A 14,574-nucleotide genomic window follows, 5' to 3' on the forward strand; every position below is an offset into this window, starting at 1 on the left:
ACCAAGCAAACTTCAAACTTTGACTACATTTACACATTTTCCTCCCATTTCTGTGAAACGTTTGAAATCTGCGGGGATCCACAAAATTCCTACCACCCAGCGTTATCACACTTCTCCAGTTGAAAACACTACACCACTTGTATGGCTCACTCTCACCCCTGCTAATGCCAAATAGCTCAAAATGGATTAGGTTTCTCTGAGTGGCGGCTGAGCCTGGGACAAAATACTGCACTTACCCCTATTGCCAAACTAGGGGCCAGATGTAGCAAACATTTGCGAGTCGCAAATGGCCCAAATCGCAATTTGTGACCCCGCAAAATCGGAAATGGGATGCAAAATTCCCATTTCCGAATCGCAAAATGCGACGCGAGCCATTACCGACTCGCAAAAATAGCGACCCCATTTTGCGACCCGCAAATAGGAAGTCGCAATTTGCGAGTCGCAAACCATATGAAAAAACCACTTGCAAATTGCGACTAGTCGCAAAAAGCCCATTTTGCACTTCCAATTTACCACTAACTCAGAGCAGGTGGTAACCAAAACCAAAGTATAAAAGGAGACCCAGAAGGCACCTGGGTTACTCAAGATGGCAGAGATATATGTGATAGCAAGAAGGAGGAGAGCCCACGCCGCACAGCAGATGAGGAGGAGGAGCCAGAGACAGGAGAAGATATACAGAACCAGACAGACACTTTTCCAACAAACTGAGGAGGAGATATATGATAAATACAGACTTAGCAGTGCAGCAATACTAGATTTAATAGATTTACTCAATCCGCAGCTTCAACGGCAGACTGTGCACGGCAGCGCCATCCCCACACATATGCAAGTGCTATGCTCACTGCACCTCTTGGCCTCGGGTAGCTATCAGGGGGTCATTGCCGTGGCAGGTGGGGTATCCCAAAGTGCACTCTCACAGTTCTTCAGAGCATTCCTAGATGCCATACTCACACACATGTCCAGATACATATACCTACCCAGGAATGAGGCAGAAATCAACAGCACCAAGTTGGAATTCTACAGTATTGCCAACTTCCCGCATGTAATAGGGTGTGTAGACGGGACACATATACAAATATGCCTTCCTGCAAATCAGGAATATCTGTTCCGCAACCGGAAGTGTACCCACTCACTGAACATCCAGGTGGTATGTGACGCCCATTATGTTATAACTGACATGGTAGCCAAATTTCCAGGGAGTACACATGACTCCTACATTTTCAGGCACAGTGGGATACACCAACGCCTAGAACGTGGGGAGTTTGGAGACGGATACCTCCTAGGTATAGCTGAATACACCTTGCAGACATACACACAGGTCAATGTGGAACCTATCTATGCCCAGCTAACATTGTACATTTTGTGCCAAACAGGTGACAGTGCATATGCACTCCGACCATGGATACTTACCCCGTACTTAACACCCAGCAATGAGACAGAGAGGCGATACAACAGTGCACATAGGAGGACCCGAAATATTATAGAGAGAACCTTTGGACTGTTGAAGGCAAGATTCAGATGCCTCCACAGAAGTGGAGGTGCCCTCCAGTATGCCCCAATAACAGCATTCAGGATCGTTGGCGCATGAGCTATACTGCACAACATTGCCACCAGACGTGGGCTACCTCTCACCCCAGAAGACCCAGATTCGGAGGATGACGAGCAAGAGCTACCACATCGCCATCATGGGGATAGAAGCATTGCAAATCAAGGCAGACAGAGACAGGACCACATTGCAAACCAATACTTTGGAAGGTACGTGCTAACTGTCTCCACACACACTAATGTCACACACAAGGAGTCCGGGTGTGAAGTGGAACAAACAGGAACTTTAATGATGTGAACCAATAAACTATTTACAGAAACTAAAGATCAGGGCATTGCCTCCAGTCAATGTCAGTACGTAGCTCACACCCTACGCCGTGCTCGCCCAGCATGGCTGGTTCCTGGAGCGTCTGCAGTGCCCTGCCGTGCGCTACCACTGTGCAACACCCTGATGTCTGTGGCTGAAGCACTACTTATGGTAGAGCCCTCCTCACTGTCCTGCGGCGTGTCTGCCGCGACCCTAGCCACCTGTCGTGCCTCCATCAGGTCGACTGCGTGGCTAATGCGTCCCAGCCCACGTGCCACATCGCTGGCAAAGTGGCCCATGTCCACCTGTAGGCTGACTGTGCGCCGTGACAGCCCAGTGGTGTTTACAGCCAGCCGGACGATGGAGGCAACCATTCGGTCCAGGTGGTGGATGAGCTGCCGGTCACGGCGCCTTGCACCCTCTCTCTCGGTGACAAATTCAGCCACCAGTTGTTTTATTGAGAGTGCAAGGTCACCAACATTGCTGTTGAGATGTTGCAGCTCAGTGTGGACCTGTTGCAGCCCTGTGTTCTGGTTGCGTTCCATGCGCCGCATGGCCCCTGCAATAATTCTGATTTCCCTTGTCTGCAGGCGCTGACCATGGAGGAGTGCAGCCTCGGCGGCGGACATGGAGGTATCCCCTACTTCACCCTGTGGCACTGGAGGGACAGTGAGACGTCGCCTGCGACGCAGTGGTGGTGCTGTGTCCTGTACACTGGCACTGTGGCTGGGACCGGGTGCTGCCTCACTCCCCAGTATGGGCACTGATGCATCTGGAGGGGACTGTGGTTGGGTGGTGCAGGTCCCTGTGGTGGCTGCTCCTAGGTCCTGTGCTGGCTGGTGGCTGACCTGTGGCCCCTGGACGGTGTGGCTGGAGGTGTTGTCGTGTGGGAGACCTGTGGGACATAGGAAACACACTGTCAGTATCTACCATCTGTTATATGCTTCCTAATAAACTGTTGCCTATCAGCTGCCTACTTGAATACATTGCCCATAATGCACCATGCAGGTGGTTGCTACTCTGAAATGGAGCTATTTTGGTTGCGCATGCTGCTGTGTACTAGGTGGGTGGGGGTATGGCAGATATGGGTGTACATGCATGTCTCATGGTACTCACTGGTTGATGGTCCTGGCGCTGACGTGTCCAGCTCTCCTATCCCGGACACTGCTTCTGGCTCCAGGGTCTCCTCCACTCTTTCCTCCAAGGGTGTGGGTGGTGGTATGGTAGATGGTCCTCCCCCAGTGCCCCTCATCTCCCGGAGCCGCTCTGCCACCCTCTCCTTGGTCCGGGAGCGCAGGTCATACCACCTTTTCTTTAGTTCCTCAATACTCCTGTGGCTCACACCCATTGAGTTAACTTTGTCCTGGATTTCACATCAAATCCTCCTTTTTTCTTGCTCTGGCACACTGAGGGCTGCTCTCCCAAAGAGTTGTTTGTGGTGCTGGCAGCATTCCTCCGTCAGCACCTCCAGTTCTTTCTCTGCAAATTTGAGCTTTCTCTTCCTGGGTGTTTCTGCCATTGTAGCTGCTGTTCCTCCTGTTGGCTGTTCAGCAGTTGAAAATGGGTGTGGTCCTCCCTCCTCCCAGGTGTATTAGTAAACTTCCTGGCTGTGATGTCATCATCAGGAGCCAGGAAGTGTTTTCCAGAGTGTTCTGCTGCACCTGCATGCAATTTGCGGCACAGTCGCAATTTGCGACACCCACTCGCAATTTGCGTGTTCGTTTTTAGCGCGGTCGCAAAAAGCGCCCTCGCAAACAGCGGACTCGCAATCTGCGGTGCGACTTCATTTGCGAATCGCAAAATGAAGTCGCTTTTTCTTGTTGGATACCATTTTGCGAGTCGGAAATTGCGAGTCGCAATGACTCGCAATTTCCGACTCGCAAATTTTTTGCTACCTACATCTGGCCCTAGGTCTTTTTTTCCAGTAACAGCTATTTTAATTTTGGGTTTTGGGGCCTTTTGTGTCACTGGCACTCGGCCAAGCCACACTGGTGGGGGAAATCCGAGAACCCAGAATAATAAAACATTTGACATCATGAATTGAATTCCGTTTTGAAAATCGCCCTTTGGATCACATGATAGTATCTGTACCCCAAAATTCTGAGGTGTACAGATTCCCACTACTCCTTAGCTCTGTATCATGTGCACATTGAAATACATAGGTTTCTTTCATAGCCATTTAATTCGTTAGATTTTACAATATGAATTACTGCAAGGTTAGGTGACAATGAAAAATCATGTTAAGTTGCAGCTCTGTAGTTAGCTCCGGGTAGCGTGCATGTTTAGACAACCAACACACAACATATATACCTTTGACCAGAAGAGTCTCACCAACATAATGGTATGTTATTTTTGTAAATCGGCCTCTGGGCCAATAAAATTAGAGATGAATGCTGCCATCAATATCTACTTTTCCTTCTTTTGTTAATTTTTTATATCAATGCCTAGTTTTCTTTTAGAAAACTATGAGTAATCTAGACAAATGACCCCTTGCTGAATTGAGAATTTTGTCTAGTTAACAGTAATATAAAGCTTGTCCGGTTCACTTATGGGTTTCACACCTGTTTGTATTACAAACTGCAAGTAGGTTAGAAAAATGCAAACACTGAGGTAAAAACTGGTTTTCTTTTACAACTCTGCTAGTTTCTTAAAGATGGGAATATGGCGATCTCAGTAAAGCAAACCTTTGGCTGATGTCTTTTTGCAGGGGGAAAAACAAGCTTTCATGCACAGCAGTTTTTTCACTTTTGTCATCAAAAAACAAAATGTGGCTTTATTTTGGTTATTTATTTTGGTGGTTCTCTCTAGGTGAATCCACAAAACCTGGGCACCTTTAAAATCCCAAGATGTGGTGGGAAGAAAACAAGGTAGAATTGACCATTATAATTTTTGTGGAAAAAAATACGAAGGCCCAGGCACAAACTGCACCAAACATCCAAAAAAGGGCTCAGCACCACAGGAGTAAGACTAGCAGTTAAGTGTATTATCATCTTATTAACTTGAGTGGGCACCAGGTGTGGGGCCTGAGATATGTCGAGTAGAGGTAACTTCTTGGACAGGTGGCTTCAGTTCAAGATTTTTGAGTTGCAACAGCAGCACAACTTACTTGTTGGTTTGAACAGTGTCAGACGACATAAGAGCATGTTATGGGTGAGACAACAGCGACCCCTGGGGTCAAATTGGTTTAGGCACTACAAAGTGCCTGTGGAGGGGGATGGGTGTAAGTAGGACTTTGAAAGCTTTAAGATTATGGGGGTCATTCTGACCCTGGCGGTAATTACCGCCATGGCGGAGGTCGGCGGTAGCACCGCCAACAGGCTGGCGGTGCACCGCTGGGCATTTTGACCGCGGCGGTTCAGCCGCGGCCAGAAACGGAAAGTCGGCGGTGTCCCGCCGACTTTCCGCTGCCCTTGAGAATCCTCCATGGCGGCGGAGCGCGGATTCTGACACCCCCTACCGCCATCCAGTTCCTGGCGGTTCTCCCGCCGGGAACAGGATGGCGGTAGGGGGTGCCGCCGGGCCCCTGGGGGCCCCTGCAGTGCCCATGCCAATGGCATGGGCACTGCAGGGGCCCCCGTAAGAGGGCCCCAAAAAGAATTTCAGTGCCTAGCAGACACTGAAATTCGCGACGGGTGCAACTGCACCCGTCGCACCTTCCCACACCGCCGGCTCAATTCTGAGCCGGCGTCCTCGTGGGAAGGGTGTTTCCCGCTGGGCTGGCGGGCGGACTTTCGGCGGTCGCCCGCCAGCCCAGTGGGAAAGCCAGAATGACCGCCGCGGTCTTTTGACCGCGGAGCGGTCTTTCGGCGGGAACCGCGTGGCGGGCGGCGACCGCCGTCCGCCGCGGTCAGAATGACCCCCTATGTTTTTCCAAATCTTGATTTTATTCTCTTTTCAAATTATATTTACAAAATATGTATTGTCCTTGTAACAAGGAAACAAAAAGTTGCTCCCCACGGAGTTTCCGCCACTCCTGAAGCTACCGCCTGTCTCAACTCTCTCTCTTCTCCTTTCTAGGATCTTCATGGTCTCGCCACTGACATGCTTCAAGAAATGGAAAGTTGACTGGGTAAATATAGGTTTGTCAGATATGTTGTCCCTTTCTGTCCCTCACCACTAGACTTCTGCTCTATTTCCTCCAACTTTATTCCTCCTTGTGGAAAAACCACCTCCTCTTTCCTGGGGACCTCTAGAGCTTGTGATAAAGCGAAACTGTTTGAGGGAGAGTGCAATAAAACCAAAGAAGGGAAAAGAAAAAAAGGAATCCCCTTTTCCTTGCAAACCAGTACATGTGAAGTCCCAAAAATAGCTAATATCTCTCCACCTAATCTTTATGATTTGGTCATCACACAATACACAGTACACCAAAAGAAAAAAACAATTCTAAGGCACACTTGCAATTTCAAAATACGGAATCTCTCTCTAGCCAAATAGTGAAAAGCTACTAAGGGTGCTCATCCCTTGTTTCAGGGCCATCAGGAAGCACACAATGACTCACCCAAGTTTACCTGGCCTGTGTTGGGTCATATGGAGTCAAACTGTGACATTCACCACTCTTCTATCCATGCCTCACTCTCCTCGTTGTTCTCGTCTCTGTTGTTTTCCTTGTTGGGGCCGAACTGTCGGCATAACAGGTTCTCCTGCTCCTTTCTTCTGCTGGAAGTTTCTTTTCTTTGCTTTCCTCCTCACTGCGTTCGCTCCCCCCGTCCCCCCACCTTTTCATTGGCATCCTTTGGGTTTTTTCCACCCAATGCTTCTCCCCCTTCCTGCCAGAATGAGTCCTTCAATATCTCCCCACTTCTGTATTTTGCCTCGTGCTGCCTATTCGCCTGTCCTCTTTTTATTTTTAGATCAACCCTTTGCTTGAGGGACAACATCATGGGACAACTTGTGCTCCAAGTTGGTAGGTTTTTTAAATTCTCTTCTCTGTGTTGTTCCCCATAGCACCACAGGCCTAATTTAATGGTGTTGCTTTCTCAGTTTCATTGACGATGTGAAGCATGGGTGTTGGGTAAGACATTTGTCACCAGTTCGGTAAGCCACAGTAGTGTGGCCAGGCACAAGGGCGCAATTAGATGCGAACTTCAGGGGGGCTAACAGGTCAACCAAAGGAGGCAGGCCTAACACTTCAAATGATGGGACAAAGCTATCTTTAGAACCAGTATAAGAAAACAGTGATACATTGTGCATTTTAAACATTTTGGCCAAACCCAATATGACTACAACAAGCATGTTTTACTGGATTTGACAATGTTTATAGACTACTGACAGATTTTAAAAGGGGAATGAGTGATCTGACAATCAAATAGCAGCTTCTACAGATTTCAATACAAAACACTTCAGATACAGTTGCTGGAAAGTTAGTTCAAGCAGACGACGCTTGAGAAAATTCTCTAAAAAATCCTTCTATGTAATAACAATGAACTCATGAAATATTTTTAATTGTAGCTTCAGAAATATGCTCCTGGTAGATTGTTGATCAAAGGTTTGTTTTCAAGTCTCCACATCAGGACGTTGCAACATGTGATTGTTGTCAGCTGCACACAAGTACGTGTCTCAAAATATTGAACTTACTGGGTTAACACAACTGATTTCTGGATGTGTAAATGGTAAGCCTTGACATGAATTCCTAATACAGCTTCTGCCAGTCACCACCAGCTCCCAAGACACTATCGACAACACAGAACACATGCACTTCCTGATCCACATTAACAACAACTCCACCCTCAGAGGTACATTAATCTACAGACCACCAGGACCACGCCCCCCTTCTGCGACACCATCGCCGACAACATCAGCTCGCACGCCCTCACCTCCACAGACTACATCCTCCTTCGTGATTTCAACTTTCACTTGGAAAACCTACAAGACCACAACTCTACCTCCCTCATAGATAAGCTCACCAACCTCGGACTCAAACAACTGGTCACCGAACCCACCCACTCAGCAGGACACACGCTCGACACAATTTTCACCTCAAGCCAACACATAGCCAACACCCACACCACCGAACTCCGCTGGACTGACCACCACTGCGTCCACTTCTCCTTCACCAAACCCCCCACACACCACCATCAACACGTTACACCCTACCGCATGTGGGACAAGATCCCCACAGAACGCCTGAACTCCCAACTGGCTCACAACCCTCTCCCCACACCAACGACCCCAACACAGGAGCACACAACCTCTCCAAATGGATCACCACATGCGAAGACACACTAGCCCCCCCTCAGAAAACACATCGCCACCAGCAACATCAAGAACGCCCCATGGTTCACCCCTGAACTCCAAGACTCCAAGCGCAAATGCCGCCAAGCTGAGAAAATATGGTGACTAGAACCCTCTACAACCAACTTCTCCACCCTCAAAACCACCCTTCGCACCCATCACTAGCTCATACGCACCGCCAAAAGAGATAACTACAAGACACGCCTTGACAACAACTCTCAAAACAGCAAAGAACTCTTCACCATCATTAATGAACTTGCCAAACCCAAAGGCAGCAACATAGACCCCTCACACACACAGCCCCTATGTGACGCCATCACCAACCACTTCAACCACAAAATCCTGGACATCCACAACAGCTTCATACCACACCCACCCACCACACACTCATCCAACCCAACCCCCACTCATGACTCCCCACCACACTCACCACCTGGGCCCCCACCACACACAATGAAACCGAAAAAAACATGAACTCCATCCACTCCGGATCCCCCTCCAACCCCTGTCCACATCGCATCTACAACAAAGCCAGCCCAACCATCGGCCCCATACTCCGCGACATAATCAATTCCTCTTTCGACTCCGCCACCTACCCAGACCCCTGGAAGCACGCGGAAATCACTGCTCTCCTAAAAAAACAAAGCCGACCCGGAAATCCTCTCCAACTATCGCCCCATCTCTCTCCTCCCTTTCCCCGCCAAGGTTGTCGAGAAACTAGTCAACGCCCGCCTATCCCACTTCCTCGAAGCAAACAACACTCTTGACCCCTCACAATCCGGGTTCCGCAAGAACCACAGCACAGAAACCGCCCTCATCGCATGTACTGACGACATCAGGACCAAAGTCGACAAAGGCGAGACCGTCGCACTCATCCTCCTAGACCTCTCCGCAGCCTTTGACACCGTCTGCCACCACACACTCTGCACACGCCTCCACAACATAGGAATTGGCCACAAAGCCTTAGACTGGCTCACCTCCTTCCTCACCGACCGGACCCAGAGAGTCCGCCTTCCACCTTTCCACTCCACCGCTACCAAGATCATCTGCGGAGTCCCCCAAGGGTCCTCCCTCAGCCCCACACTCTTCAACATCTACATGATCCCCCTAGCCAACATCCTCCGAGCACACGGAATCACTATCCTCTCCTACGCAGATGACACCCAACTCATCCTCTCCCTCACCCGCAACCCCACCACCGCCAAAACCAACCTACACGCTGCTCTCCTCGACACCGCCAACTAGATGTCTACTAACCACCTCAAGCTTAACTCCAACAAAACCGACATCATCATCTTTGGCCCAAACAAAACCACATGGAACGACTCCTGGTGGCCCACTGCCCTAGGGCCCGCACCCACCCCCGAAAACCACACCCCAACCTTGGCATCATCCTGGACCCCTCCCTCTCCATGACACAGAAAATCAATGCTCTAACCTCCTCCTGCTTCCACACACTCCGCACTCTAAAAAAATCCTTCAAATGGATTCCCCCAGAGACCAGGAAGACAGTCACCCATGCACTCATCATCAGCAGACTAGACTACGGTAACGCCCTCTACGCCGGCACCACACTCAAACTCAAACTCCAGAGAATCCAGAACACAGCCGCACACCTCGCCCTTGGCCTCCCCCGCCACAAATGAATCTCATCACACCTCAAATCCCTTCACTGGCTCCCCATAGACAAGAGAATCACATTCAAGATCTTCATCCACGCACACAAATCCCTCCACAACACCGGCCCAACCTACCTCAACAAAAGAGTGAACTTCCACACTCCCACCCGCAACCTCTGATCAGCCGACCTCATCCTAGCCACAGTCCCCCGCATCCAACGCACCACCACAGGAGGCAGGTCCTTCTCCTACCTCGCCCCCAAAACCTGGAACTCCCTCCCCACCAACCCTCGCAAAACCAAAGACCTCCTGCTCTTCAGAAAGAACCTCAAGACATGGTTGTTCGAACAGTGACTCTCCCTGCCCCCCCCCCCTTAACCTCCCCCAAGCGCCTTGAGACCCTCACGGGTGAGTAGCGCGCTCTATACATTTTTTTGATTGATTGCTTCGCCTGAGATTGAATGTTTATATCCTTTCATGTGTCTGGCTAAATCAATTGGCAATACTACTGACTATTTATTACTGTGCCCGGAATCTGTGCTATTATAAATCAAAATAAAATAGTTGTTGTTAGCATGCACATTGAGCAGTTTTCAGATGAGGACCGAATTACATACATTCAGGAAACCATCAGACCTAAAGAACCGGTAAAAAGGTAGTCGCTGTAAAGTCAATTTGCAACAAATGATGTTCTAGCATGCAAAGGATGCAAGTAATCCTTTGAGCGTCAGAACACATAGGTTTGGTGATTATGCTGTTTTTAAATCCTGCAAGAGCAATGTGTATTATAAAATGCACCTTTTGTTACCAATTTCTCCAAAATTAATTTGAGTAGAATTATCATTTTCTCTGTAATGGTGGCTCCCAAATGTATATAGTAATGGTAGCAATTAGACTAACCTGGCTGGGAAAATGGCTAGGGCACAAGAGAGACACCAGGCAGAAAGGTTACTAGTTTGACATTGTAGCACAGCAACTCGTAGTGCACAAAGACGTGCTTTTATTATGTAATGCTTTTGCATTGGTAACTTGTTATACATAAGTTATGCTGGTTTTGACAGGCCCAGGCTTAGTTTGAAAGCAGAATAAGGGTTCACTAGCAGGTAGACGTTATTTATCGTACTGAAACCTTCACAAGGTCTGACAGGCTTATCATGGTCATGTTGGTTGCCTAACAAATCAGGTTCAACGTACATGGTCTTGAGTACTGCACCATTAGGATTTCTCAGTGCTTAAAAATGCTTTAACAAATATTTGGCAACTTGGAATTTTACTTACCTTTGTGCCTTGAGGAAGTCATGTTGACGAAACACGTGTTGGCTGTTGTATCTCTGGATTTATGATGGATGTTATCATATGGAATATTTGAATGAATAAAAACGCTGCCATATACCTATATTGAATTGGAATTCTTATTGACACAAGAAGAAGAATCGGACCCTTATGGTGTGCCTTGACACAACAATATGGAACTTTCAAGTAGCATTTGATTTTTCAAATGATACTACTGCATCCTTAGTGGCTGGATGCTTACCAGTTGGGCACCCTTTATGTTACTAGATACTAATGTACTGATTTTGTTTGCTATACTACAGTATATGTATGTAAAGGAGGTGAGAACTTCGTGCACAGCCACTGTCCTTTGTTTCTAAGGGTTCACTAGCATTTTGCTGCCGCACTTCACTATTTTGAAGAAGTAGTGCACAGTGATGCAGTGCTTACAAAAAGGGAGTGCAGGTGTACTGCCTCTCCATAGACACTACGCAGGAGAAAAAACACACAAAGCATATGCAAAAGCAAATTCTACATCTGTTTTACAATGCACTCTGAAAAACTGATTATAGAGGAATTTGCTTTAGATGCACAGGTATGCCTTTTGTCAGACTTAAATTACATATTCAGGCTTCACACAGTTGAGCTATCTCTCAGTCTTCTGATAGGTCAAGCCTCAGACTCCTGAGCTATCCCTTGTAGGAGGCTGGCCTGGCTTATAGTGGGTACCTTGTGGTACTTACACCTTGTGCCAGGTCCAGTTATCCCTTATAAGTAGTTTAGAGGTGTTCTAGCAGCTCAGGCTGATAGAGGTAGCTATAGCAGAGCAGCTTAGGCTGAACTAGAAGACACGCAAAGCTCCTACTATACCACTTATATCACTTAGCACTATATCATACGAAAACACAATACTCAGAGTTACTAAAAATAAAGGTACTTTATTTTAGTGACAATATGCCAAAAGTATCTCAGAGGAAATACTCCCTTAGGAGGTAAGTATTATACACAAAATATACACACACAAACCAAATCAGGTAATTAAACAGTTAGAAAAGTAGTGCAAACAATGTAGAACACAATAGAATGCAATAGGGAAAATTAGGCCTAGGGGCAGCACAAACCAAATACTCCAAAAGTGGAATGCGAACCACAAATGGACCCCGGCCTAGTGTAGTGTGTATAGGGTCACTGGGAGTGTAAGAAAACACTAAGGGTGTCCAAGATACCCCACCCCAAGACCCTGAAAAGTAGGAGTAAAGTTACCCTACTACCCCAGAAAGACAGTAAAGCCGAGATAGGGGATTCTGCAAAAGCAACAACTGACTGCAAAGCACTGAAGATGGATTCCTGGACCTGAGGACCTGCAAAGGAAGGGTACCAAGTCCAAGAGTCACGCAAGTGTCCGGGGGGGGCAGGAGCCCACTAAACCCCAGATGAAGGTGCAAAAGGGCTGCCTCTGGGTGGAAGAAGCCGAAGATTCTGCAACAACGGAAGGTGCCAGGAACTTCTCCTTTGGTCAGAAGATGTCCCACGGCGTGCTGGAGGATGCAGAGTTGTTTCCACGAAGAAACACCGCAAACAAGCTTTGCTAGCTGCAAGAGTCACGGCTAAGGATTTTGGGTGCTGCCAGGGCCCAGGAAGGACCAGGAGGTCGCCCCTTGGAGGAGGAGACAGAGGGGGGCGCTCAGCAACACAGAGAGCCCACGCAGAAGCAGACAGCACCCACAGAAGCACCTGAACAGGCGTTCATAAGATCTGAGCACGACTGTCGACTCAGCACAACAAAAGAGGGTCCCACGAAGTTGGAGTCCAGCTCAGCGAGTTGGGCAATGCAGGACAGACTGCTGGGGACCTGGGCTAGGCTGTGCACGAAGGAAGTCTTGCAAAAGTGCACAGAAGCCCGAGCAGCTGTAGTTCACGCAGTACACAGGATTACTGTCTGGCGTGGGGAGGCAAGGACTTACCTCCACCAAATTTGGACAGAAGGGCCACTGGACTGTCGGGGACACTTGGATCTAGCTCCTGTGTTCCAGGGACCACGCTCGTCAAGATGAGAGGGGACCCAGTGGACCGGTGATGCAGAAGTTTGTTGCCTGCGTTGGCAGGGGGAAGATTCCGTCGTCCCACTGGAGATTTCTTCTTGGCTTCCAGTGCAGGGTGAAGGCAGACAGCCCTCAGAGCATGCACCACCAGGAAACAGTCGAGAAAGCCGGCAGGATGAGGCGCTACAATGTTGCTGGTAGTCTTCTTGCTACTTTGTTGCGGTTTTGCAGGCGTCCTGGAGCAGTCAGCGGTCAATCCTTGGCAGAAGTCGAAGAGGGAAGTGCAGAGGAACTCTGGGGAGCTCTTGCATTTGTTATCTGGTGAGATGCCCACAGGAGAGACCCTAAATAGCCCACATAGGAGGGTTGGCTACAGAGAAAGGTAAGCACCTCCCAGGAGGGGTCTCTGACGTTACCTGCTGGTACTGACCACTCAGAGCTGTCCATTGTGCCCTCACACCTCTGCATCCAAGATGGGAGAGGTCTGGGACACACTGGAGGAGGTCTGGGCACCTCCCCTGGGAGGTGCTGGTCAGGGGAGTGGTCACTCCCCTTTCCTTTGTCCAGTTTCGCGCAAGAGCAGGGCTGGGGGGAATCCCTGAACCGGTGTAGACTGGCTTATGCAAGGAGGGCACCATCTGTGCCCTTGAAAGCATTTCCAGAGGCCAGGAGAGGCTATTCCTCCCAGGCACTTCACACCTATTTTCAAAGGGAGAGGGTGTAACACCCTCTCTCAGAGGAAATCCTTTGTTCTGCCTTCCTGGGACTGGGCTGCCCAGGCCCCAGCGGGGCAGAAACCTGTCTTAGGGTTGGCAGCAGCGGTAGCTGCAGAGAAAACCCCGGAAAGTTAGTTTGGCAGTACCCGGGCTCTATGCTGGAGACACGGGATGCATGGAATTGTCCCCCCAATACCATAATGGTATTGGGGGGACAATTCCATGATCCTAGACATGTTACATGGCCATGTTCGGAGTTACCATGGTGACGCTACATATAGGTATTGACCTATATGTAGTGCACACGTGTAATGGTATCCCCACACTCACACAGTCCGGGGAAATTGCCCTGAACAATGTGGGGGCACCTTGGCTAGTGCCAGGGTGCCCTCACACTAAGCAACTTTGCACCTAACCTTCACTAAGTGAAGGTTAGACATATAGGTGACTTATAAGTTACTCAAGTGCAGTGAAAAATGGCTATGAAATAACGTGGACGTTATTTCACTCAGGCTACAGTGGCAGTCCTGTGTAAGAATTGTCTGAGCTCCCTATGGGTCGCAAGAGAAATGCTGCAGCCCATAGGGATCTCCTGGAACCCAAATACTCTGGGTACCTAGGTACCATATACTAGGGAATTATTAGGGTGTTCCAGTGTGCCAATCAGAATTGGTAAAATTGGTCACTAGCCTGCAGTGACAATTTTAAAAGCAGAGAGAGCATAAACACTGACTTTCTGGTTGGCAGAGCCTCAGTGATACAGTTAGGTACCACACAGGGAACACATACAGGACACAAACTTATGAGCACTGGGGTCCTGGCTGGTAGGATCCCAGTGACAC

This window comes from Pleurodeles waltl, chromosome 7, assembly GCF_031143425.1.
Source record: "Pleurodeles waltl isolate 20211129_DDA chromosome 7, aPleWal1.hap1.20221129, whole genome shotgun sequence".
In the NCBI taxonomy this organism is placed as follows: domain Eukaryota; kingdom Metazoa; phylum Chordata; class Amphibia; order Caudata; family Salamandridae; genus Pleurodeles; species Pleurodeles waltl.